The sequence below is a fragment of the Condylura cristata genome, unplaced genomic scaffold (assembly GCF_000260355.1).
Source record: "Condylura cristata isolate star-nosed mole 26May11 unplaced genomic scaffold, ConCri1.0 scaffold00013, whole genome shotgun sequence".
Taxonomy (NCBI): Eukaryota; Metazoa; Chordata; class Mammalia; order Eulipotyphla; family Talpidae; genus Condylura; species Condylura cristata.
The window spans coordinates 26,792,067-26,819,792 of record NW_004567114.1 but is presented as its reverse complement, the minus strand read 5'-3'; the positions used below and the strand labels follow the sequence as shown (position 1 = coordinate 26,819,792).

The following is a 27,726-nucleotide window of genomic DNA, read 5'->3' as shown; positions in this document are numbered from 1 at the left end:
ATCACAACCATTCTAGGCTATTGATATCCAAAGATTCTGTATCTCTAAATTCCAATGAAAGACCACAATTTCATTTTGAATGTGTTGGCTGCCTTAAAATGATCATTTTTGGCAACAGACTCTAGGCAACTTACTTTATGCTACAACATTCAAACTGGAAATCCAAATCAGGCTGCCATCATATTAAAGAACATAGAAGGCAAACAAGCAAGTCAGGAAGAGAACCTCACCCCAGCTCAACTATGATGGCACCTTGATAGTAGACATCTGGTATGCAGAACTGTGAGAAAATCGATTTCTCTTGTTTATACTACATAGTCTATGATATTTTCTTTGCCTTCACTGGAATATTTGTAGCTATAGATTCTTATAAGTAATGTTTTAAGTGTAGAAAGACACTATTTTTAATTGTTTTGTTTTATATTTTTTGCAAATGCAGAAAAATGAATCCAATTTTGTATATTAAGCTAATATTTTGCTTCATGTTTTTAAAAAGAAAATATTTCAGGTTTTAATATCTGGCATAGAATCACAGATGGTTATGCAATTCATACATGGTAGTGAAAAAGTCAATAAAGTCCTTCTGACACCTTACTATTCATGTTTCTACTATACTTTAACATTTATAATATACCATGATGTTAAATCTGGTTCTTAGTATAGTGATTTGCCATTGTCATCAATTCTAAATCAGTTTTTTTTTTTTTTTTCTGTGCTCTGGGACCAAGAGAAGTGGAATAAAGACTTAAAGAGTTTCAGCTGTAAGGCATGCAAGTAACAGTTACTGCTGAAGCTTCTTAAAATTAGAAAACCTAAATTGTCAAATAGTACCATAAAGTAAACACTTCTGTAGAAGAAAAATTAAATGAACTTTATTTGTTGCTCTGTTCAAAAATAAACTATACTATACAATTCTTAAGCATTCTCAAAGTACTTGCCTTTTCACTTTCTTCAAGACCAGTCTGGAATAATTAACACTGCAAGTTCTCAGGATTGTATCTAACAATAGAAATTTTACAACAGATAGGGAGGCTTCTTAAAATTCATAAGAGGGGGGAGTTAAATGAATTCACAACAAATTCTAACTGGAAGATGGTGGGGTTATAAGAATGAGTTCTGATGATATCTAGTATTTTATTTTTTAGTATCAGTAATGAGCAAATCAAGCCTTTATGAATCCTCTTAATATATCTGATATTTAATTACAGTTACAAAAGGCAGTCTTCTTCCAAGTATATTATGGAATACTTTAATTATTCGTTGGAGAATGAATAGGAAGTGTGCTGGCTGATGATATGATGATTTTATATTAGTACTGGTTTGTATTCATACAGCACAGTTCCTTTTTTTGAGGTCAGATATTTCATAAAAGGTAGTATTGAAAGATCTATTTTTGAGATTCGTTTATTTATAGATAGAACTTGGGTATAAGCTAGAGATGGAGGGGTGAGAAGACCCACCAGAGACAGAGTGGGAAGCAGAACAGGTGGATTTATTGAAATACACTACTGAGAGGAACTGTGGGTGAGATGAGAGAAAGAGGTCTGCTGTGCCATATGTGGGTTAGCCTTCTAGCAGAGCTCTGAGGTGATAGTGGTGTGTGTGTGTGTGTGTGTGTGTGTATGATCCAATTTATATATATATATGTGTATATATATATATGATCCTACCTATTTATATGTGACAGAAAGGGACCCAGGTGGAGCCCAATAAAATTGAGTACAAGGGCAACACATTTAGTGACCAGCCTTGATAGATAGATAGATAGATAGATAGATAGATACATACATACATACATACATATACATATATATGTGAGAAAATCCTTGTTTCCCAAACTTCTAGAAAAAGCTTACTGATCCATTAAAAATTATGAGCAAATATTGTTAGTATGTAAACAGTTTAAATATCACCTTAAAACCAAAATAAGTTGAATAGATTATATATTCTAAGGATTACATAATTTAATTTGTGACATAAGTCTGAAAGTAGTGGCGCCTAAGGGAGAGGAAGATTACTAGATAGTGACCTATAGGAACTTTCTGAGGTGATGGGAGGATCTCTATATATTTTATACCTTGTTTGGTTGTTTCACAAGTATATAAAATTGTCAAAGCTCATTTATTATAATGCCAAAGATTATTATATTTTCTTGTATGTTAATGTAACACAAGAGTTTGAAGGGAGTACATGGTAAATTTGGCAATGATGAAGAGAATCAAATACATGAAAAATAAATGTGGGCACTGATTATCAATGGTTTGACAGAAAGAAAAATGAGGTATAAATGACCTACAATGTTAACATTAGTTTCAGGTATAGAAGATAGTGATTTAATATTTACATATATTACAAAGTAATCATCACAGTGAGTCGTTAATGTTCACCCTATAAACAGTTTTTTCTCATGAAAACTTTCAAAATCTACTCTCAACAACTTCAATATGAGGTGACTACAATATTGTAATCTTCATGCTGTACATGTCATGTCCCCATGACTTATTTAATTGTAAGTTTGTGCCTTCACTCTTTTCACCTACCCCTACCCTCACTGGCCTCTGACCACTGGTAATCACAAATTACCAATGTTGTGCTGTCTGTATGCAGGAGTTTGTTTTTCTTTCTAATTTTCTAAGATTCCACATATAAATGAGATCATACAGTATATGTTTTTCTATCACTCATTTCACTTAGCATAATACCTTCAAGGTTCATCCACATTGTTGCTAATGGCAAATTTTGATTCTTTTTTGTAACTGGATATTATCTACCATTATATCCCATATTTTCCTTATCCATTAATCTCCTGATGGACACTTAGTTATTTCCCTATCTTGGCTATTTTAAATAATGCTACAATGAACATGGGATGCATATATATTTTTTTTCATTTGTGTCTTTTTTTTTTTATAAATACGCAGAAGTGCTATGTAAATCATATGATATCAAGTGATCCTGGTAGAAAAATGTCTCATACACACTAATATGTTCTTCCATTAAAATTACATAAAGCAATGAACACCCCTTCAAATATACCTGATTCTATTTTAATTTATCAAAGCCCATCAACTAGCATCACCAGGACTATCATGTACTCTATCCACTCCTGATTATATCTAATATTGATTGCTACAACAAGGGAGGATAGGCACCAGAGGAACTAGGGTGCCATAGCAAGAGGGACTTCCTAGGTATTGCTCATAGGATTTAGGCTTGTCACTAAATATTTTGCCCTTGTACTCAATTTTATTGGGTTCCATCTGGGTCCCTCCCTTTTTGCCAGTTACCTTAAAACCCCTCAGTGTCTTAAAATGGGTTTAATTATAAGATTCATCTATTGGTTCCTGAACACCTCTCTGGAATCACTGGTCCTTTACTGCCTGAGTTCCATTGTTTGAATAACATAGTTTCATGTAATTTTGCCTGACATGTAAGTTGTTTTAGGCAGAAGGGAAAAATTTTGTCTCTGTTATCCCATCTTAGTTAGATTGAAAGTTCTGGTATTGTTTTTAAAAGAAAATATTGGAGGAGGAGGATGTGTGGGTAGTCAAAAATGTTAGTATGCCAGTGCTTATTTGGAAGGCATTAAAGGCTAAATGACAGAAGAAAGGTTATATTAAAATAGTCATAAGTGTTTTTTAAACTATTTTTGTAATAGTTTCTGATCTGTGGGGAAAAGGCATTTTCGCTAATTTGTTTTAAATGGTACTGATTAATATGTACTAAATAATAGTTGCATGTCAATAAATTAATTACAAGATCTTTGAGATTTAATTATGAACATCTTACATGTTTTTCTTTCACATAATGAGTGCCTGCTAAATATATGTTAAATAAATGTTTCCAGGATCAGGCGTAGCATATCTTTGTAGAATTCATAATATTTATCCCATCTCTGAGCTTAATTAAGATCCATTTTCAGGTAAGCTAACAATGAATGCTTACTTATATATAGTCAAGAAAATTAGTGATTTTATAATACAGATACTAATTTTCACTTATTTTTAAAAGTTTATTCTTTATGTATTTCATTATTATGCTGCTGTGAGTAAACTAATTATCACCTTTACTCTAAATATTCACTCAATCACTAAAAATTTTGGCCACTCACTGTGGTGGGAAAGACTAATATGATTCCTTTTGTTTTGGAGCTTATATTCTAGTGAGAAAGACACGTATTAATAAAATAATCACTCTACACATAATTGTAGGCTGAGATAACCACAACTATTAAGAGGGAGAAAATATCAAACCACTTCGACAAGAATGTATTTTGGATCATATTACCAAAGGTCATTTATCATGTTGCTTATCTTTGTAAACAACAAATACATGTTTTTATAAAAATATTAAAACATACATTAATTTTCTTGTAGTTACAATTTTGAGTTGTTTTGATACTAGGTTATTGAGCATCAATTAGTTATTGAATCCTCCCTGTTTATTGTACACATCTCTCCATCATTCTCCCTAATTTTAGCACATGAAATAACCATCTAATTATTCAGTTCTCAAAGCTAGGAAATAATCTTGGTTTTTGGTCTCTTTACTACTATTACCACATAATTTATTCCACTACCAAATCATTTCAGTTCTACCTCCAAAATAATATCCAATCTATTAATGTGTTTTCTTCTATCACCATCCTGGTTCAAACCACTATCATTAATATTACAGTACTTCTAAATATGTGTTTCCATTCATTATCTCCATTATCCCCTAATCATTCTCCATCTGCAGTTGGGGAAATCTTTTATATTCAGATCACGACATTTCTCTTCTTAAAACCTTCAGGCCCTCCCTGGTGGCACAGCAGGTTAAAGCACTGCACTGAGAAGCTAAAGCCTCTTCCACATGAGTTCGATCCCCGCCTGCCCCGGAGGTGACCACATGGAGCGGGCAGACCTCTCCTGACCCGCCCGCTGCTCCCCTTAGCAGTATACTTTGTCGATTTGCCTGTTGTGCTCCCCACTCTGTCTCTGGTGACTCCTCTCACCCTCCGCATCTCTGGCCTGTACCCCAGTTCTGTATGAATGCATAAATAAATCTTTAAAAAAAAAAAAACCTTCAATGGATTTCAATAACATTCAGAATAAGAGCCTTTCTATTGAAGATTGAACGGAATTTGTCTGTAATCTGGTTCCTGGCCCCTCTCATTATCAATTTTTTCTTATCACTTTGTTCATATAAATTATTCTGACTTCCTATTTTATTGTGATTTTTTAATTTAAAGTCTCTTAAAAAAAGATTTATTTATTTATGCAGACCTTAATATAGACCAGAGATGTTTGTGGGAGTGGTGAATGAGAGTGTTCACCAAGGGGAGCAGCAGATGGGTCAGGAGAGGTCTGCCATGCCATGTGGGTCACCTACCTGGTTGGGAATTGAACTCGAGCTGCAATGGCTACGTATGTCTTTATAGTGTTGTACTTTAACCTGTTGTACCATCAGGGAGGGTCCTCAAAGTCCTTTTTTTTTGTTGGTACTGGTTATTTATTGTTGTTGTCTATCTTTTCACACAACTGGTGCACATATATCACTTTTGCAGATAGACTTTCTCAAAAAACCTTGTATAACTTCTCCCTGTGATTTTATAGCATTGGCCTGGATTATTCTATTAATTTGCTTTTTTATTTAATTTTTATCTTCCCTTATGAGTTCTGTAAGAACTGCAATTTTATTGTTTTTATTTACTTTAGGTAGAAGAATATTTGACACTTTGGCTTATCAATAATTTGTTTTTTTTTCATATACATAGTTCTCTTTAATTTAAAGTCTGAGCTATAACGCTGGACATAATAATAAAAAGCAGGAGTATAGCACCCATGTAAATTAATAATAGTGATCATTGATAATTTCTGAAAATTATAAGCTGTTTTAACAGTTTAGGTTAGTGAACATATTGGATTATAGCTGAAAAGATCTTTAAATTTCAGAGGGATAAAGTAAAAGATAAGAATTGATATACATTATGATATAAAATTATTATTCATTTCAACAAATACTTGAATTCAGTATTGAAATTTGGTATTTACTTTATGTTCAGCAATATGTTAGGCAAGCCTTTGAAGTCCAGTTACATAGTAAATGTTCTCAATATATTTTGTGAATGTTGTACATAATTGGGGTCTGGTATAGAGTTTGGGTGAAACTCATTATTATCAAAATCCAGGAATGCCTACTCTTTTTAGCTATTTTCTACAACAAATCACTTTTATCCACACTTTATAAACTATCTACTAGGGTCCCTCAGGCTTCTATAGCTAACTTTTAGGGAAGAACCCCGTATTTAAAATTTGGGGGCAAGACTTTCCTGGTAGCATACGAATTATAGTCTAGTCTTAGCACTATCAAGCTATCACCAGCCACTGTGGCATGAATTTGATTCCCTGCCAGGGAGCTAACCCACATGGTCCAGCAGACCTCTCCTGTCTTTTGCCTGCTGTTCCCTTCATTACTATATTTCAGTGGATCTACCTATTCTGTTCCCCACTCTATCTCTGGTAAATCCTTTCAACCCCCGCACCATTAGCTACACCTCAGTTCTTGTATGCATAAATAAAAATAAATATGTAAAAAATAAAATAAAATTTGGAGGGAAATCCACCAAATACCATATCTGTCAGACACCATACTAAGTACAGGCTGAGATAATTTACAATTTTAACATTAGATTACACCTTTAGTGATATAAGATTTTTTTTTAAAGATTTATTTATTTATTCATACAGAACTGGGGTACAGGCCAGAGTTGCAGGGGCAGTGAGAGGATTCACCAGAGACAGAGTGGGGAGCAGAACAGGCAGATCGACGAAGTACACTGCTGAGGGGAGCAGCGGGCGGGTCAGGAGAGGTCTGCCCCGCCATGTGGTCACCTCCGGGGCAGGCGGGAATTGAACTCATGCAGAAGTGGCTTTAGCTTCTCAGTGCAGTGCTTTAACCCGCTGCGCCACCAGGGAGGGCCAATATAAGATCTTTTTAAAGCTGGATTTTCAGCAGTTACTATGATAAATAGCAAGTAGGAAAATCAGTGTGGGGTAGGAAATGAATACTTTGTTATCCAATATTATTCCAAGATTTTAGAATCTCAACAAGGTATACCTACCCCATTTTTAAGTAAGTATGGTTAATTAGTAAATAATTTTAATTGAGTTTATTTTTAATTGAAGTAATATTTGGATATCTCCGCCATCGGGTAATAATTTATTTGAACTAAATAAAATTGCATTGTAACATATAGATTTCAGATCTTTATTGGGTGAAAATCAACACACATTAGGTTCACTGCTAAATGTCCAAATCTATCATTCACCATACCACTGTCTTTTTCCCAAAATTAAAATGTTAACTTTATCTTTGTGTGTTTTTATGTTTTAACAGCTAGTAAGTTGTTAGTTCACGAAAATATAGTTAAGTTGTTTAGACCTAACTATATAAGAAAATTTATATGGTAGTACTTTTGATATGATTAGTACTTTTGATTTGAGAGTACCATGGGAAAATAAGATATGAATGGCATCTTGAACTGAGAAATTTTAGAATCTCTCATGTAGACAAATTTGGATTTTTTTTTTACTTCAAATGTGGCTTCAGTCATCTCAAAAATATATATCTGTTTATGATAGCTGTTTTATAGAATACTATGAAAGCACTGAGACAGTGGAGTAATATTTGCTGGGCACTACTATAGGCATTCTTTTAAAATTTCACTGAATAACTTAAGCAATCTGAGAAATAGGAGTCCTGTATCCTAGGCAAGGAACCAAAGGTAAAATAAATTATTTTACTGAAAGTTACACAGCCATTGAAATAGCTATATAAATATTTAAATCTAGTTCCAAAGTTTTGGTATTTCATGATACTGGGTAAGTAATTTTCCTACTTATGGGACTCTTTTAATGAAGGCTAAAATTATAGACCTTAATTGGATGGAGGATCAAGGACCTATTGTGTTGTAGATTTTAGGATTAGAAGTCAACTCTTAAGAGTAGACTTTTGTGTTAATTCTCAGTATAGTTAATTTTTATATCACTTGCTGAATTATTATATATTTTAATATGCTTGGTAACCTTATTTCCATAACAGACAATCAGTGAAGATTGTTTTCGTGTACACATAGTTATTGTTGGTCATCTGCATTTTATTTTTTTTCCCTTTAATTCACCTTTTAATTATGTATTAAATCAGGTTTTTTAGATGGTGATTGGTTCATCTTTTAGAGCCAATATCAAGCATATATTCTAACAAAGTTATCAGGGTAGTTACATGACACGACAATTGCAAAATGGCTTTTGGCCAATGTAGGTTAAAAAAACAATAATTTGTTAAATTGATCATGTGTACCTCTTTAATACAAAGAATCTTAGACACATATTTGCCAAGGCTATTTGTGACCCATAAAGACTGGAATCAGAACTCATTACCTATTTGGATTTCTGGGCTTGGGTATATTTTTTTCTGGTTTATGGCCTTTTAAAGTTCTTTAGTTTTTAACCAGTCCAGCCATGTATGTAAATAAAATTTTAAAATTATTGTATCTGACATTTTTAGGCATCATTTTAGGAGGAGAGTTAACTGAATATCTTGGTCTGCCTTCGTGCAAGAAGATAATCCACTTGACTTTCTGCAAGACTCTCACAGGAATCTATGGTCACTGGAGTCAAAAATAAGTTATAGACCTTGGAACTTTTCTATATGGATGTGCTGTTAGTTTGTGGAATTAGAACTTTTTGATTACCCTGACCATAGCTAAATAACTCCTGATCCTCCCAACAACATTTTAAATGGTAAAATTTACCTTTAAAGATATAACTGATTCTTACAAGGCTATAGAATATAAAAGATCTTGTGAAGTTATACTTGGATGGTGAATGGTGGAAGGGACACAGTAGTTAGTTTTTCTATATTTTGAATAGTAGTCCCAAACAGTACTTTATATTAGCTATCAAAGCACTGTTAATACAGAACTATCTGTTTTAGTTTAAAATGTTAAACTAAAGCAGATTTTCTTCCTACCCCAAAATAGTTACAGAAGAACAATCTGTTGTCACAGAAGTCATTCCATTATAGTTATTCTATTATAAAGGGTATAATCTCTATTTAAAATTTTAAGCTACAATATTTATCTTTTGAGCCATCTGCTCTGCTAAATATCCATAAGTATTTTAGACTAAAATATTAAAATGGAAATACTTTAAAACCTTTGCATTGTTGACTTGATTTTTTTAGAGCATGTGTCTTTCTTTGTGTGGATATACTACACATTACACTACTCATTCTTTACATTTTTTAAAAAGAAGTTTTGTACAAAAGAATCTTGTATAACTGATGAAGTTCTATTAGTAAAATTATTGAATTTATAATATAAATAAATAATTACAAGTCATGACAATTTACTTAATGTATTCCCACTGCAAATATATTTAACTCCTTAAGTTCTATGACTTGGCTATAATGTCCTAGTTTTATTAATTCCTTCCTCCTACTGGCTTTGGTTTTATTTGTTTATATTTGTCTAAAATCCTGTGGTGGAGGTAAGGTTTACTTGAGCTCTATCTATTTGCTTGATGTGGACCTATATTGCTATATACTTTCTTTTTAATACTGCTTTTGCTGTGTCCCACGCATTATATCTGTTTTCATTCCTTTCTAGGTAATTTTTAAATTTTTTTCTTTGATTTTGTCATTTATCCACTGGTTATTCAGAAATGTATTGTTCAATCTTTGTATATCTGAGATTTCCTGCTTTATTTTTGTTGTTGTTTTCTAGCTTAGTACCATTGTGATCAGGGAAGATACCTGATAGGATTTCAATTTTTATGAATTTACTCCTATTTGTTTTGTGACCCAGCATGTGGTCTGTCTTGGAGAATGTTCTGAATGCACTTAATAGGAAAATGTATTTAAATTTATGGGGGTGTAGTATTTTATAAATGTCCTCATTTAAGGCTACAGTTTCCTTGTTTATATTCTGTCTGGTTGATCTAGCCTTTGAAAGTGGGGTTTTGGAGTCCCCAATGATTATTGTGTTGTTGCTAATGTCTTATTTCAAATTTGATAAAAATTGCCTTATGTATTTTGATTCCCCTTCATTTGGTATACATATATTGAAGAGTATTATGTCTTCTTAATGTCCATCTCTGTCTCTTTCATCATTTTATAATATCCCTCTCTGTCTCTTGTTAACTTCCTAAACTGGAAGCCTATTTTATCTGTCTGTCCTTCCTTCTTCTGAGCCCACTTGCTTATAAGGTTACTTTCAAACATTTTACTTTGAGTCTATGTTTATCTTTTTGGAATTCAGGTGAGTCTCCTGGAGACAATAGACAGATTTTGCATTTTGATGACACTCTGTCTTTTTAATTGATGAATTCAGTTCTTTTACATTGTTGTCGTCTGAGGACTGTTACTGCCATTTTATTTTTAGTTTTTCTGGTTCTGTCTATTTCCTTGTCCACCTGCGGTGAAGTTTCCTCTTTGATTTAGGTAGGAGTGTCCCTTTCTTGGCAGAGCAGTCTTGTGTTGCCAAATTCCCTAAGTTTCTGAAGGAGAAACTCCTTTTCTCCTTCATCTCTAAAGGACAGTCTGTATTCTTGGCTGGCAATTTGTATGGTTAATTCTTTTGAATATATTGTTCCATTCTCACCTTTCCCATAGGATTTCATCCAAGAAGTATCATGTCAGCCTAATGGGATTTCTCTATTTTTTTTTTTCCCCCTCTAGCCACTTTAATCTTTGTCTTGAACTTTTGGTAGTTTCACAATGATGTGTCTTGGCATAGAACTCATTATATTTAGATAACCAGATGTTCTTTTAGCTTCATGAACTTGTATGCTTATTTCCTTCCTTGGGTTTGGGAATTTTTCTTCTGTCATTTTTCCTTACGTTGCTTTTCCTTATAAAGTCAGATAGGCCTTGCAGTTTTTCTTTATATGTCTCTCTCTTCTTCCACCTGGGTCTTTTGTGTATTATGATCCTAGGGATCACAAGTTCAGTCTTCTGTTTGATCTAGATTGCTTCCATAACTTTCTGAAGAACTTTTTAGTTTCTCTATTAATTTTTTTCCACCCTTATTTTCTTGTTTAAATCTTTAGTTTCTAATTTCTGTTCATGAATTGTATTTCTCATTCTTGTTTTTCCTTCTTTTACTGCATTTTCTTCAAATTACTTTATCATGGTAATTTTGAACTCTCTTATAGGAAGATAAGGTCTTCTAAATATTTGTGGTTGGATTCTGGAGAGTCGCTTCCTCCTTGTGGTGACTGTTCCCTTGATGTCTCAAGTTACCTTGTTGTTTTGTTTGTTTGCTACTTTTTCTGTATTAAATCTTCTGCTCTGGAATTTTGTACTCTCCAGCAGCAACAAATTGGAAACTTCAGGGGAAGCCCAGGAGTGGCCAGGAGGTTGCCACTCCTAAGCCCCATAGAGCCTACCAGATGCAAAACATACCAGACCAGGTATTCTGTGCATATGGCGTTGTAGTAAATTTACCTTTAATTAATGTTTGAATTCCATTGCCTTTTACAAAATACTTTATTTTTAGTTTAAGAATAGGTTCCTAGTAATTTAGCTAAAGATACAGACATTTTCATGTACCATCATTTATCCCCATACAATTATCCATAACTTTTGAAAGATAATATTTCAGAGTACAGAATTCCAAGGATTTTTTTTCTTTCAAATTTTTAAATATTTTACTCTATGTTCTTCTTGCTGGCATAATTTTTGAGATTGGGTATAATTTTATCTTTAGTTCACTATTGGTACTGGTGTTTTTATTTGAGTTAGAGAATTTTATTTTTATAATTTTTTTTCCTGCAATTTAAATATGAAAAGCCTATGGATAGTGTTTTTTTGATATTGACTTCTGCCATTCTGCTTGGTTGAGATTCCTGGATAAGAATGTGGTTTTATGACACCAATTTGGGAATTTTTTCAGTCACCATTGCCTCAGCTACATCTTCCTTCTACTTTTCTTTCTTCTGGTATCCCCATTCATAGATGTTATACCTTATTTAGTTGACCCACGGTTCTTGAATTTTCTGTTATTTTTTCCATGTTTTGTCTGTTTACTTTTCAGTTTTGCCAGTTTCTAGTGAGATAACCTTAGATTCAGAGATTCTTTCCTCAGAAAGGCTATGAACAAGGCTTTTTAGTCTTTTTTTATTGTGATTTTCTTTTTTTTTTTAATATTATTTATTTGTGCATACAGAACTGGGGTACAGGCCAGAGGCTCAGGGGTGGCGAGAGGCTTCACCAGAGACACAGTGGGGAACAGAACAGGCAGATCGACAAAGTACACTGCTGAGGGGAGCAGTGGGTGGGTCAGGAGAGGTCTGCCACACCCACTGCTGAGGGGAGCAGTGGGTGGGTCAGGAGAGTTCTGCCACACCATGTGGTCACCTCCGGGGCAGGCGGGAATCGAACTCATGCGGAATCGGCTTTAGATTCTCAGTGCTGTGCTTTAACCCGCTGCGCCACCAGGGAGGGCCCTCTTCATTGTGATTTTGTTTAGAATTTCCATTCTCTGCTTACATTGACCTTGACTTCATGCATGTTGTTACTTTTATCTGCTGGATTTCTTAGCATATTAATTATAATTGTTTTTAAATACCCAGTCTGATGATTTCCCGCATCCATAAATCTGGCTCTGATGCATAATCTCTGCCTCTTCTAACTGTGTTTTTGGCCTTTGATTGTGGTTTCCAAGTGACCTAATGTATGCTTTAAGCAGAAATGCTGGAAAGAAACCTATAATATTGTATTCAAGATGAGGAAGAGAAAACATCCTGTAGTCCTTTTATTTGGTCTTATTCTTTTAGTGAACCTGTTCCCTTCTACTGGAACTTCTATTATGAGTGCTTCCAAGTTCTCTAAGTAGATGGAATGGTTGGTTAGTGTGTACAAGAGTTAGGCATTGCCCTTTGATCAAACTTCTGTTGATACTAGAGAAGATTGGAAATGAGTATTTTCTTTAACCTAGAAATATTAGGCTCTGATAAAACTCCAGCAGATTAGTCTATGGTTAAGTAGTTTCTCTTTAGGGCTGACCTTGTTTAAAAGAACAGAATGTCCGGGCCCTCCCTGGTGGCACAGCGGGATAAAGCACAGCACTAAGAAGCTAAAGCCACTTCTGCATGAGTTCGATCCCCGCCTGCCCCGGAGGAGCTCCACATGGCTAGGCAGACCTCTCCTGACCCGCCCGCTGCTCCCCTCAGCAGTGTACTTCGTTGATCTGCCTGTTCTGCTCCTAACTCTGTCTCTGGTGAATCCTCTCACCCTCCGCATCTCTGGCCTGTACCCCAGTTCTGTATGAATACATAAATAAATCTTTGGAAAAAAACAAAAAAAGAACAGAATGTCCTTAGACTCCTGAATACTTCAAAATGTTTACATTTCCCCTCCTATGAAAGCCTCCGAGGATTCTCCAACATTCTCTAAGAAAAAATAATCAAGCTTCTGAATGTAAACTTCACAAAGTTGCAGGAAAATTCCCCCACACCCCCAAGACTGGGTCTCCCCACAAATTTTTGCTCTTGGACTTGTCCACACTAAGCCTCCAATAATTTACATTTTAGGTTTTCTGGTATCAGCATCCATGGATGTTTCTGCTGGAGGGCTTATTTTCTCCTAAATTGTGATTCTCTATATTTGTTTATCTTTGTCTCTCCAATTTGGGTGGCAGTCAGATGCCTGTGATAGCATGTCCCTTACAAATCTAGAAGAGTTGATTTTTCTTCAGGTTGTTGCCTTTTATTTCTTCTATGAAATGGCAATATTCAAACTTAAGTCTTCTGAAATCATCTTTTCTCAGGATAGAAATATGATAAAATATCTTTTATCTATTATACTTTCTTTCCTATATAGTTTTATAGCTAACCCCTAAGATGTCAAATTAATCTTCAGGCACCTTACTAATTAATATTTTTACCTATTATGCAGATGTTGAACTTGCACCATAAGAACTAGTTACAGATTTTGAAGACTGTTTTAGACTTGTGAAATGTAATGACTTTTTAAAATATTTATTTGTTTGTTTGTTTGTTTATCTATTTATACATACAAAAACTGGGGTTTGGACCAGTAAGGTAGGGGGTGTATAAGTGGATTCACCGTAGACAGAGTGGAAAGCTGAACAGGTAGGTTGACTGAAATACACTACTGAGGGGAAAAGTGGGTGAGACAGAAGACATTGCCTCACAATGTGGGTTAGCTCCCTGGCTGGCCAGAGATCAAACTTGTACTGCAGTGGCTGGCAATAACTTGATAGCACTGTGTCTTTATCCTCCTGTGCCACCAGGGAGGCCCTGTAATGATTCTTCAAGTTCTAAAATATTAAAGGTTAAGAGAAGCGGTAGTTTGGCATTTGGTGACTTTGACATAGAATATTCATGATGCCTTACCATAGTTATACCCTAACTCCAGGTCCATTGCCCCAATACCATTTGTCACTGTACTTAGTTGTATTTGCTACTGGGCAGAATGTAAATGCCCAGTAGTTGACTTAAGGGATTTTTTATAACAGGATATTTTTATTTCATATAGTGATAGGTGAATATTCTAATTGCAATTTTATGAAAGAAAATGTGAGAGATTTCATACATTTCATTGCTTTTATGTATATATGTACTTACATTATTTTATTTTAAAACAATGTTTACCTCCCCGTTCCCCATTACATCTGCAATCACCATAGTCCCCCACACACCTCCCTCCTTCCAATCCCCCTCCCCTGTAGGATACTTTGGTTTATAATTGTCTGTTTGGTTTTGTAGACAATTTATGGTATGTCAGAAAATTACCTGCATTACTGCTCAAATTTGATGTCTCTTATACATTTCAAAATTTGATGTCTCATATACATGATAAAAGAATAATTTCTACATAGAATACTGGAATTAGAGCCAAGCAATGTGACTTTAGTGCCTGGGTTCATTGTTAACTAGAATGATAACCTTGGACAAGTTACTTTTTTAAATACTTTTTATTTTAAAATGGAGCATTAAACTTAATTACTTCAGAAATCATTTTTTTTTCTCTATAAATATTGAACAAATAACCCAAACAAATTTAATCATCTTTTTAAAGATTACGATTTTTTCCAGAAGACATTGGTTGGCTGAATTTCTGATTTTGACTTTGCAAATTGTATTGCTCTGTTTTCTGAATCTGGAAATACAGAAAAGACTAGCATGAAAGCAGTAGCCAAAGTCTTATGAGTTAAAAAAAAAAGAAAATATATTAAATTGAGAGGAGGGCAATGGGAAGGATGTAATATTGGTGCTTTTTCATTACTTAACAAAGGTAAGGGTGATTTATAATAATATCAAATACAAGCTCTCTCTATTTTATTTTCATAGCAGAGACAAGATAAATGAAAGCTTACCAAGGTCAAATAATCTTTAAAAACCATTGACCTTATATTTTAACCATAAATTATCTGAATAAATCCACAAATAAATAATTTTGAGACTGGACTGAACATGTTCTTAAACTTCATCATTTTGATCCTTCTGACTTATTTCCCCAGTTGCTATTACTTTCGTTGTGCGAGGTAGCTTTGACTTAGTTTCTTGCAAGCCAGAAAAACTGTAGCAATTGTTCTGCAATAAAGAAATCAGTTATTTGTATTGCTAACATATCATTTATTTGTTTTTCTAATTTTTGTTGGATTTGGATCAGAATTAATTATGTATTTATTTGGTATCAATCTCAGGCCTGTATTTATAATGATTTCTTTTTTGTGTCTAGAAGTTGTGAAAAAATAAATACCGAGGGAATAATAAGTGATACTGAAAAAGCTGTAGTTATTGTATTTTTGGTCATGATCTTCTGAAAGCTCATCACAGAAGCGGAGCTCTATAGTAGTTTGGTCTTTTAACACCTGTACTTTTTTGTTCTTTTTATTTTGTTTTTCTTTTGTACTAGAAACAAATTCTGGAAGTGCCCTAGCACTTCCTTTATTTCATAGGCTTGTGTATTCGTGAATCAGAAGTTGTGAATTAGTCCTGTACAGCTTTTTATTCCAAGTATAATTATATACCACCTACTTTAGAATCAGCTATAGTGCTTATTTAAAACTCTAATTTTTGGCCCTTATCCCACACCTATCAAATTAGAATCTCCATTGATGTAATTCAGGAATCTGAATTCTGAATCGAAGTCAAGTTTTCACATGGTTCACATGCCCACTTAATCTAATTTTGTGGACTTTGGAATGGGGTTGTATGTATTGAATACAGCTTTTGTCACTATTATGTCAAAGACTGTAATCTATTCCCCCATATCTATACTTCCTTTCTTCCTTCCTAATATTCCTTGCCATGTGGTAACAGGAATAGAAAGCTTATCTTAAATGGCTTCTGTTTTCTGGCCAAATCCATATAAACTTGCAAATATATTCTTCCAATGTCTTTCTTCCTCTGGCTAACTAAGATCAAGGTGATCATGACAAGCTTGTATGTCAAGTGTTGATAATAATACCACATGCAGCAGTCTCCATTACCATATACAGCAGATCCACTACTATCCTAGCATCTTCTTACCTAAATTATTATATTAAAAAGCAGGAACATTCTTTTTATTTAAGCCATTGGATTTATATACACTTTCTTGTATAATAAACTACCTTAAGTATATTTTGTATCTTGAAAGTTATTTAATGATAATAATATATGACTTTAATTTACATAAATACACATGTAATCTAGAGCACATACACCAAAAATTATTTGGAAAACATTAATCTACATATACATTTTTCAATATGGTAACTACCTGCCACATATTTCTGTTGAGCAGTTGGAAGATGACTTAGACCAAAATGGGATTATAAATATAAAACACACATGATTTTGAATACCTTAAGAAATAAAATATGAAATATATCATTAATAATTATTTATGTTGATTAATGATTGAAATGATATTTTTGTTATTATATCAAGTTAAAAAATATATTCAGAAATTTGATTTTACTGATTTTTTTTAATGTAGCTATTAGGACTTTATTGATTTCCTTTGCACCACAATCACCTAGAGCTTCAGGAGTTGACAGGGGGATTAGAAACTTAATTCCCCATTCTTCATTCCTTTTATCATCTAAGTAATGAACAAGACATATATTTTACTTATAATTAGTATATAGCTGATGTCTGAACTGATGATTTTATGACTTTTACCTCATCATCTCATTGGAAAAAGTTTTCACAACAGATCCTCGAATATCACTTTTCCTTCAAGTTTTTATTATAATGTTGATGAAGAAAACAAACTCATTTCCTGATTGGGACCACTATCTGTGTGGAATTTGAATATTCTTCCAATGTCAGGGAGGTCTTCTCCATTTTCCTCCCAAAGTTTTATCAGTCTATCTAAATTGTCTTTGGTTGAGTGAGTGTAAGGGTGTGTGTGAGTGTACCCTGAAGTACTTTTTTGTCCACAGTTATTTTTTTTTCCTTGCACTCTGACCTGAGGGGTATGAACTGAAATGGAATAAGCAAGTTGGAAAATGAAAGACTACAAATTACAATTTAACATTAGAAGCATTTATAGGTTTATTTAGAAGTTTGATTGTTTTTTCTAACTAAAAATATGCTAAAAGGACTTCTTTTATATCAATTAGCCTAAGAAAAAATTGATTTTGTTATATATCTCTTTCCTAAAATAAAACTTTCTAAGAACCTTATGATGTTAAGTGAGGAATTATTTTATGAATGAGATTGGCAGAAAGATTGGGGTCTTTTAGTACCCTGCCAAGAAAGTTTAAATGCTATCAAAATTAAATGCCTGCCTTATTCATGTTTCTATTGATATAATTGCAAAATCATCCCAATCAAATTTTTCAGACTTTAGATTTTTTCTGTCACTTGTGATATTGTCAAATGAGTCTTGAAGGATTACTTAGACATTTATTAATTCTATTGATTATTATAAAACTCATAAATAATTGCTTTTTTAATTGCAGTTATGACAGTTCAATGGATTATTGAAAAGTTTGTCAAAATTTAGTATCACATGTACCAGTATTGTGTTTGGTTTATCATACACATGATAACAAAAATGGTGAACTTTTATAAAATGGTAGCCATTGGATACAAATATAACTTAAATTTTTAGAAAGTGACTTTAATGTTTTTAACACCAATCTGTTTTTTATATTCAACTAATTTCAGTAGAAATGTTCTACTGAACACTGGTTATGTCTTAAATCTCAATTATAAAATTTCTTTAATTATAAACTCCAGAGAAAATAGAGTTGATTTCCGTAGTCTTAAGATTTGATCCTTCATCCAGCAGCATTGACATTACCTGGAGCCTTGAAAATTATTCATTATTTCAGTTCTTATACCAATTTGTCCTATAGCATTTCACATGTTAAAAGTTTGAGAAGTAAGATTCTTTACTTGCTGATTGACTTCTAGAAGTCTAGAGTTCTGTTGAGACTGCCACCTAGTGACAGATTTATAAAATAACTGCGACTAAATTTTTTTTTCATCAAAGTTGTAAAGTAACTCATATAGAAGAGAACATAATATTAAAAGAAATGTACAACTCAGTTGCACTATATAGTTCAGTATAGTCCTATGCCACTTCCCTAGAAATAGTCATTCTATTTGTTTCTGACCAGTTCTACTATTTACTTTCATAAATAAAAATGATAGTTATATTTCTTTGTTTCTAAGTCTGTCAAATTGAAAGTATTTATAAACTTCCTATTATAAATAATAATTAACCCACACTAACCTTTGTCTCTCTGTTCCCTTTCTTTTGATAATTATGTTGATATAGTTCTGTGATTATTACTCTCTTTGCTTTATATAATATGTATCTATTTTTTTAACATAAAATTTAGAATCTTCTCTTCACTCTTCACTTCCCTTTGTAAGGTGAGAAAGGCCAAGGCTCAAATTCATTTATTTCTACACTTTTATTCTCCAAATCTATTGATCTGTTCCATTATTTTTATTAAATTTTACATCACTAAATTTTACATAACTTTTTTATACATATATTAAGTCATTCACCCTATAAATTTTGACTAACTGCTTTTGAAGTATCAGATATCTTGTTAGGTATTAAAGGTGCAGGGATGAACACTCAGCCACATAGTACCTGCCCTTATGGATCATACAGTTTAATTTCCCCTGCTTTGTATAGCATTGATTCTAAAATTTGAAATCTAATAGATTTATTTTTTTTATAATTTGCACTTATTTTCACTGCAGAGCCAGTACTGCAGGAATTATAATGCTATGTCACTTAATCCTCTGATGCTTCAATAATGCCAAGATTAAGTTCATTTCTTTTCTACCTAGCTTACATAAGTTAAAAATAATGATTAACTAGGGCTCTGGTGGCACAATGGGTTAAAGCATTGCATTAAGCCACTGCAGCATGAGTTTGATCCCTAGCCAGGGAGCTGACCCACATGGCGTGGCAGACCTCTTCAAACCTGCCTGCTGCTACCTTCAGCAGTGTACTTAGTCATTCGGCCTGTTTTGCTCCCCATTCTGTCTCTGGTGAATCTTCTCACCCACCACACCTCTGGCCTGTACCCCAGCATAAATAAATAAATCTTTAAAAAAAATGACTAGTACTTAATTTACTTGATTTCATTACTTAAAATAGTTCCAACCACCAAGAGGCTTCTAGTTGATTTTTCCCACCATTGTATCATAAAGTTACCCTATCATAAAATCTCTCTTATCTTCTCAGTTATTACTCTGTTGCATGTTTTTCACCTTTGAATTTATTTTCCCTAGAATATTCTGATTTTTGTCTAGAAACCTTTTACTTCTGAAGCTTTTACACAGCTGGCATCATGGGCTTCATTTCATTGCAGTTTTGAGTCTGCTACTGAGTTTGGTTCCTTTTTAGTTTTAGTGAATTATATCCTGAAGGTAATGCTTAAGTAAATGTATATTGGAGGCAAAGTGTCTGAGACCTAAGACACTGAAAAATATTTTATTTTTTTCTACTCTTACTGGTACTTTAGCTAGATATGGAATTCTAGATTTAAAACCAATTTATCTTTAAAGCAATCCTCCGTTGCCATCTAGTATTGTTGTGTCTTTTATTTTTATTTTTATAAGTAACCACTTAGAACCAATTCTTGTCTGAAGTTTCTTAGGATTGGGTTTAATAATGCAACTAGATAGGCTCATTTTTATTATCCTGCTTCGCATTTAAGTATTTCAATCTCAAAATTTGTCCTTCAAGCTTTTGGAAATTACTTTTTCTTGGATTATTTCACTTACTATATATTTATGTGCTCTTTTTGGAATGCCTAGTCAATAAATACATTTTCTTTTCATTGTATTATATATATTTCTAATGTGCCTTACTTTATTTTGAATATTTCCCATCTCCCTTTATGAGTGATATTGGCTTGTAAAACATCCTTCTGCATATTTCTTGCCTGGTTTTAAACTTAGTATTAAAGCTTTACTGATATAAGTGAATGAGTTTAGAACGGTTTCCTTCTTTCTCCTTTAAAAATATATATTCTCTCTTTACTCTTGAAAATTTTGTGTAAGATTAGAATGATTTATTCTGTGAAAATTGGTTCTAATGTTTGGGGAACACTTCACTACAAATTCAATTCTTAATTGTGTTATTTCGATTTAGTCTCTCTCATCTTGAGTCAGTTTCAAAATGTTATGTAGTGTTTTTGGAATGTGTTCATTTTGTTAGTATTCACACTTTTTTGTAAGATTTATTAATTTATGCATACAGAACTGGGGTACAGGCCAGAGGTGCAGGGGCAGTGAGAGGATTCACAGTGTTGGCAGCAGAATAGACTGACTGACAAAGTACACTGTTGGGGGGCCAGGAGAGCTCTGCATCGCCATGTGGGTCACCTCCAGGGCGGTGATCGAACTCATGCTGAAGTGGCTTTAGCTTCTTAGTGCTGCGCTTTAACCCCCTGAGCCACCAGGGAGGGCTGATATATTCACATTTTTTTAAGATTAAAGTTGTTCTTACTAATTTTTTATCTTTTGAAACCGGGCTGGATTGGTGGTTCTAACTCATTTTCATTAGTAATATTAATTTGTGTCTTCTAGTTTTTAAAATTTTGTGATAGATCAATATTAGTAGTTGGTCTATTTGTTAGTGTTTTATTTAGTTTTCTATATTTTTAATTTTATTTATATTATATTTTCTATTGAGATAACATTAATTTATTATATTCTGTAGGTTTTGGTGTACATTTTCTCACCTCAACAATTATCTACATCATACTTCCTCCACCACCCACCACCAAAATGCTCAGTCACCATCTACCTCTAATCAGCCTACTTTACCTACCATCCTCCTCTTCCCCACTGACAACCACCACTGTGTTGTCAAGTCTAAGGGTTTTTTATTTTTGTTTTGCTGCTTCATTTACTTTCTTCTCACCTTTATATTCATTGCACATTAATGGGGACTCATTGCATATTATACTTTTCTTTCTCCTTCTGATTTATTTCATTTAGCACAATCCCCTCAAAGTCCATTCATGTCATCACAAATGGCAAAATTTTGGCTTTATAAATGTCTAAATAGTATTCCATTGTTTAGATATACCATGTCTTCTTTATTCAGCCATCTGTCACTGGGTACTCTGTATCACCAGTCTGGATGCTGCCTTTTTACCCTTTATTTTAAGAAGCCATTTTTTTCTGGATTCCCAGTCTCCTTGTATGTGAATTAATCCATATTTACTTATAGATTTGTTGTGATTGTGGGAGGAGATATGCCCTATTTCTCCTATTTTGCTGTCTTGTACCTACCTCTCTCTCCTTTATTAGTATTTTGAAGATCTAACTTTTTGACTTACCTGTCTCTGTTGTACACTTATTTCCTATTTTATTACTAATTTTTGTTTTTATATTCTATTATTTCTTCTCTTATCTTTTCTTGGGATTTAACCTTTATAATAAATAATATCTTACATGCTGAATCTTTTAATTTTCATCCTTTCTCTTTTCTGATGCATGTCTTATAACTATAAACTTCAGCTTACAAAACTTGATATACAGCTTTTTTTATTGTACACTTTGTTGATTTGATACTTTTTACAAGAATATTTTTAAAACCTTCAAATGTATGGGTTTTCCCATTTATCACATTCTGGTAGCCATGTTTAATAATACTGTTTTGTAGAACCTTGTTTTATAACCCCTCTATCTAGTTTTAGCCCCTGATACCTAAGAGGCATTTAATATCTGTTTGAATCCTTTAAGAATAAGTCACTTATCTGTGCCTTCTTTTTTATATATATTTGAAATCACATTGTTGAGGCTGAGTAACTGATAATTGGAGTTATGAAGTAGTCCTTCTTTCTTCTGTCATGATTTACTTCATATCCAAAAACAAAGAGACAAAATAAGTGATTTCCATAAACTTGGGTTGAATATGCCACAAAGTTTGAAGGATACCTTGAAATTTCATTAACCAGCTCTGGAGTGAATGTTATAATTCTATATATATCTCAGCTACATCCACTGTATCACTTAAAACTGTTTTGAATTAGCATGCATCATGTACCTTATATCTTATCAGAATAAGTTTTTTGAAGCTACCAGTCAGTAAGCACTACAGTCACCTACTTCTGGCAAAGAATCATAGATAAAAGACCCAGTTTCTCCTTCAAGGAGCATGATATTTTCTTGAGTATTTTTTTTTTAGGGAGTATAATTGTATGCACAGTTCAGCTGAACTATCTTCCTATATGGATAATGGAGAATTTTTCCTAGTTTACTGTTGAAGAATTTTATTGATTTCTGTTCTTTTTTTGAAATTTGAGTTTTTGTTTGAAGGTAAATCTTAGTGCTATTAAATTCACAAGTATGCTAATTTAAAACCCAATTCTATTTATCTAAACTACATTGCATACATACAAATATCTATTCACTCAACATGCCAGTGTCCATTCATTTCATGGTTTGGAAATGGGGATAATAGATTACCCTTGAACTGCAAGTCAGCAGGTGTTTCTTTACAGTTAACTTTAGCAAGACTCATACAGAATAGTAATTCACAATGATCTTCTTTACTTGTTAATTCACAAGGAAACACCTTCAAAACTGAATTTTGTTAAAGTTTCTGTACTAAAATGTAGAAAAACTGAACAACACAAATATTGAAAAATTAAAATTTCCTTAATTTTTTTATTCCTGGTACCACTACCACAACTTACAGGGAAATATACCTGATGTAATGAAAAGAAAAAGAAAAACCTACAACAGATGAAAGACCTCAGGAATGTACATCTAATTGACACTAAATTGTATTACTCAATAGCTGCACTTTGTGCAAACTGTGACTATGACAGTCCTGAACAAGAAGGATAGGACTTCCTGTTTAAGCTGCAGTAACTTTTCTGACTACGGATCCTCGTTCCTTCTGTAGCAGATTTTTACAGTTCCTCTAATGGATTTGGGATGACTGTCTCAAAAACCTGCAGTTTTCCTGACAACTCCTTGCTCTCTCTCTCCTGCTAAGAACTGTAGCCCTTTTCTGCTGAATTCTTAGAAACTTCTGCTACCGTAGCCACCACTTCCACCACCAGATCCATAACCACCACTATAGGGACTGCCCAAGCATCTTCCACCAAAACTGCCCCCCTTCATGGGTCCATAATTCTATTCCTGTTGTTCACTATAATTCCCAAAATCATTGTAGGTCCCCCCACCACCATAGTTACCTCCTTCATTGTAACCATCATATCCTCCTCCTCCACCACCATATACACCACCTTGGTTTCCATATCCTGGTCCACCACCACCATAACCTCTACTACTATACCCAGGCCCACCACCATAGTTGCCACCATCACCTCCAAATCCATTATATCCACCATCACCTCCTCCATAACTACCTCTGCTGCCATTACCTCCACCAACATAACCTCCTTTTCCACCAAAGTTCCCTCTACCACCTCCAAAGTTCCCTCCACAACCCATAAAGTTGCCAGATCCACTGCCACGACCTCTCTATGATCCAGCAAACTGTATTTCTTGTTTAGAAAGAGCCTTTTTCACTTCACAGTTATGCCCATTAATAGTGTGTTATTTCTGAACAACAATTTTATCAACTGTGTCATGATCATCAAAAGTTACAAAAGCAAATCCCCTCTTGTTTCCACTCTGCCTGTCTTCCATAACTTCTGTGGTTTCAATCTTTCCATACTTTTCAAAGTATTCTCTCAAATTATATTCCTCTGTATCTTCATTAATACCACCAACAAAAATTTTCTTCACTGTTAAGTGTGCACCAGGCTTTACAGAATCCTCTCTAGAAACAGCTCTCTTTGGTTCTACTACATGCCCATCAACTTTGTGTGGCCAAGCACACATCGCTGCATCCAACTCTTCAACACCAGAGTAAGTCACAAAACCAAAGCCCCTGACCACACAATCTGTTAAGTGTGTCCCATTCTCAAACTGTTCTCTTAAACTACATCTGTAGTTTCAAAGTTTACAACACCAATGAACAGAATTCTCAACTGCTCTGGTTCCTTTGGATCATGACCCTCCTCCCCCCAGTGGTAGTTTTACCTCCATTTTGAGCTGATTGCTGTTCTTATATGTTATTATCATCTCACTTCTAATTTGGGGTTTATTCTATTTTTTTTCTTAAATTGTACATAAATTTCTTCAATTGTCATCATAACTTTCTTTAATTCCAAATAGAAGTTATGTAGTCATATCCAAAGCCATAGCAAGTAAGTTAGCCTCACCTACAACTGCTGCCTTTGAATTTGGCCATCTATTTTGCAAATTCACTAAAGATATTTCCATTGAAATGAGCCCCCATATGTCTGCTTTTGTGGTACATTGGCCATACAATGAGAACATATGATATTTTATTGGTCTCAGAAGTAAAATAAAGACACCTCAAGGAGAGCCACTCCTAAGCCAAGCCCCATCTGGATCAGATAATACCCCAGCTTAAATGCGTATTCATGCATTTAAACCCCAGTTTAGCCTATAAAACATATTTTTCATCCAGAATACACATTTTGGAGGAATAATGAGTTTTCTTGCTTTAAGCAAATTTTAGGATGACAGCAATAACCAACTGATAAGAATATATCTAATTTGTTGAAAAAATATTTTAAATCAATTGCTCTTTCAAGATGTCTTTTTGTCATCCACAAAGGAATCAGTGACCATTACCAAACACTCTCCAGACTACCTGCCCAGTCCCATCTTAGGCAACCATAAGACTTTTTTACTTGCCTATTCTGGATTTGTTATATGAATACAGTGGTACAATATGTAGTTATTTTGCATTTGTGTTTTTTCCACTTAGTATGTTAGTATAGCAGAAGATAACTTAATACCTTGCCAGTCTGATTTACACATGAGATACAAGAAAGAAAAGCCTACTAGTAGGAATATATTTTATACTGCTCTTGGGTATAACAAGGTAGTTTGGTATAGCAATGTTAGTATTTACATTGTAGTATCAGCACTTTCTTTTTGTTTTTGAATAATATTCAATTTTATGAGTATACTACATTTTATTTAATCATTAATTCAGTTAATGAGTTATTTCCACTTTTTGATTATTATCAGTAATGCTATCATTCTCTATAGGTTTACTTTCTCTTGGGTAAATACCTAGAAAGTAGAGTTGTTGGGTCATAGGATAACACTCTTTAACATTATGAGAATACTGTTTTATAAGCATACTGTTTTCCAAAATGGCTATACTTTTTTATAGTCCCACAGAAATTATGAGGGAGAATTAATGGTAATTTAATTATAATCAATATTATTACTGTCATAACACAGTAATAACAACTATATATATAGAAAATGGTAATCAGAAATAAACTATGGTTTTAGAACATATGGCTATAAAAACAGCATTCTTTATAAGAGTTTGTTTATCTTTCTGTTTGTATCTCATTTATTTTAGCTGTCAAGGGACAGCTTGACTTCCTGGTTTCTTTACTGTCTTGATTTAAAATCATTTTCTTAGTATTATTCTGTGCTCTCTATTTTGTTCTTGGCATTACATGAATAGGAGTAAACGATTTCCATATATAGAATGAATGAATTATAGCTGGAGATTCCATTATTTGAGTGAAGCTTAGTTCCTCCTATTGGAAAATTGTAGAGGATTTGGTTGGCAGTTAGCAGAAAAATTGGGTTGTAGATTTTTAAAGGGAAACATTTATTCTCCCAACTCACTCCTTACCAAGTTTGTGGACTTTATCCATACCCAGCCAACTACTCCCCCTGCTTCCTAATTACTGCTTCCTCCCCTTACTCAGTCCTCGGTATAGTAGCTCACCATTATTACTAGCTACATGGTGCTGTCCTATCCTTTAGTGATTTTTCTGAGCCTAGTCAATGCATTTATTAAATTCCTCTCTTACCAATTTAAGTGTAAGTTTCTTCATATTAGTATCTTAAAGTAACAATTAAAATTTAAGATTTCAACTTCATATTATTTGTTGATGGGATAATATTCTTTTATATACTTTTTAAATCAATAGCCATTGTTTAACAGCTGAAGAAAAGTGTGAGCTAAGCCTTTTAAAATACTATTTTAAATCTTTGGCTACCAGGAATTTCTAAAGTAATGCAAATAATATAATATAATAATAAGATCTTATTTTCTACTACTTATCTATAAAAGTGTTAAGGAAACTAAATTTTTCTTACTATAGTACTTTTATTGTACATATCTCTTTAAGGCATTTAGGTTGTTCCCAATTGATTAGTACATATCTCTTTAAGGCAGGTAGGTTGTTCCCAGTTGATTAGTTAATAACATCTAAATTCATATAACCAATGAAAAATAAAATCTAGACATAAAAACACATGTAATCTAAGGTAATTTTCTATTTAGAAATTCATATACTTGTATCTTCAATAAAGAAGATAAACTAACATTAAGCAAAATAAACTTTTAACAAAGTCTGGAATTAGAATTTTTAGCTTATGATAATTTAAAATTAAAAGTCAGCTATTTTTTAAAGATTTGTTTATTTATTTATTTATTTATACAGCACTTGGGTACAAACCAGGGGTGCAGGGAGGTGAGAGGCTTCCCCAGAGTCAGAGTGGGGAGCAGAACAGGCAGGTCAACAAAGTACACTGCAGAGAGAAGAGGTAGCAATACAGAAGAGGTCTGTGGTGCCCTGTGGATCACCTCCAGGGCGGGGGATTGAACTTACACTGAAGTGGCTGTGGCTAGCTTACAGTTCTGCATCCTAACCTGTTGTGCCACTAGGGAGGGCCCAAATTAGCGAATTTTTATTCCTTTTAAGGTCATCATATATTTTATTATGCCCATATTATAATTATAAAAACAATCAGATATTTCAATTTTCCATTCTTTAAATAACAGTAATGAGTTCTATAGCATTGGATTTTATAAGGTATATTCATTTATATATTATTTACTTCTTGCAACAAAGACATGAGGTACAGTTTGATAATTATTTTGTTTATTTTGCTGTTAATAAAATCCTTCCTTCTGAGAAATTAAGCAGTTTACCTAGAGTCTTGTTAGTAAAGGACTGTTTATCAAGTTGGGGTTTTTTTTCTTGTTGTGTCTGATGTTTTGCAGACATATCTGATATATGCATTCCAAACTTTCTTTAAAATATTGAGTGCAGGCCCTCCCTGGTGGTCCAGCGGGTTAAAGCACAGCACTGAGAAGCTAAAGCCACTTCAGCATGAGTTCGATCCCCGCCTGCCCCGGAGGTGACCACATGGC

General features: G+C 33.5%; 1 protein-coding gene and 1 pseudogene across 4 annotated transcripts in view; one reads left to right on the top strand and one right to left on the bottom strand.

The window, feature by feature from the left end:
• Positions 1–27,726, top strand: part of GPHN (gephyrin) — a 393,108-nt gene that overhangs the window by 104,497 nt on the left and 260,885 nt on the right. The gene's annotated exons all lie outside the window — the stretch shown is intronic.
• Positions 23,480–26,401, bottom strand: LOC105853567 (annotated as a pseudogene).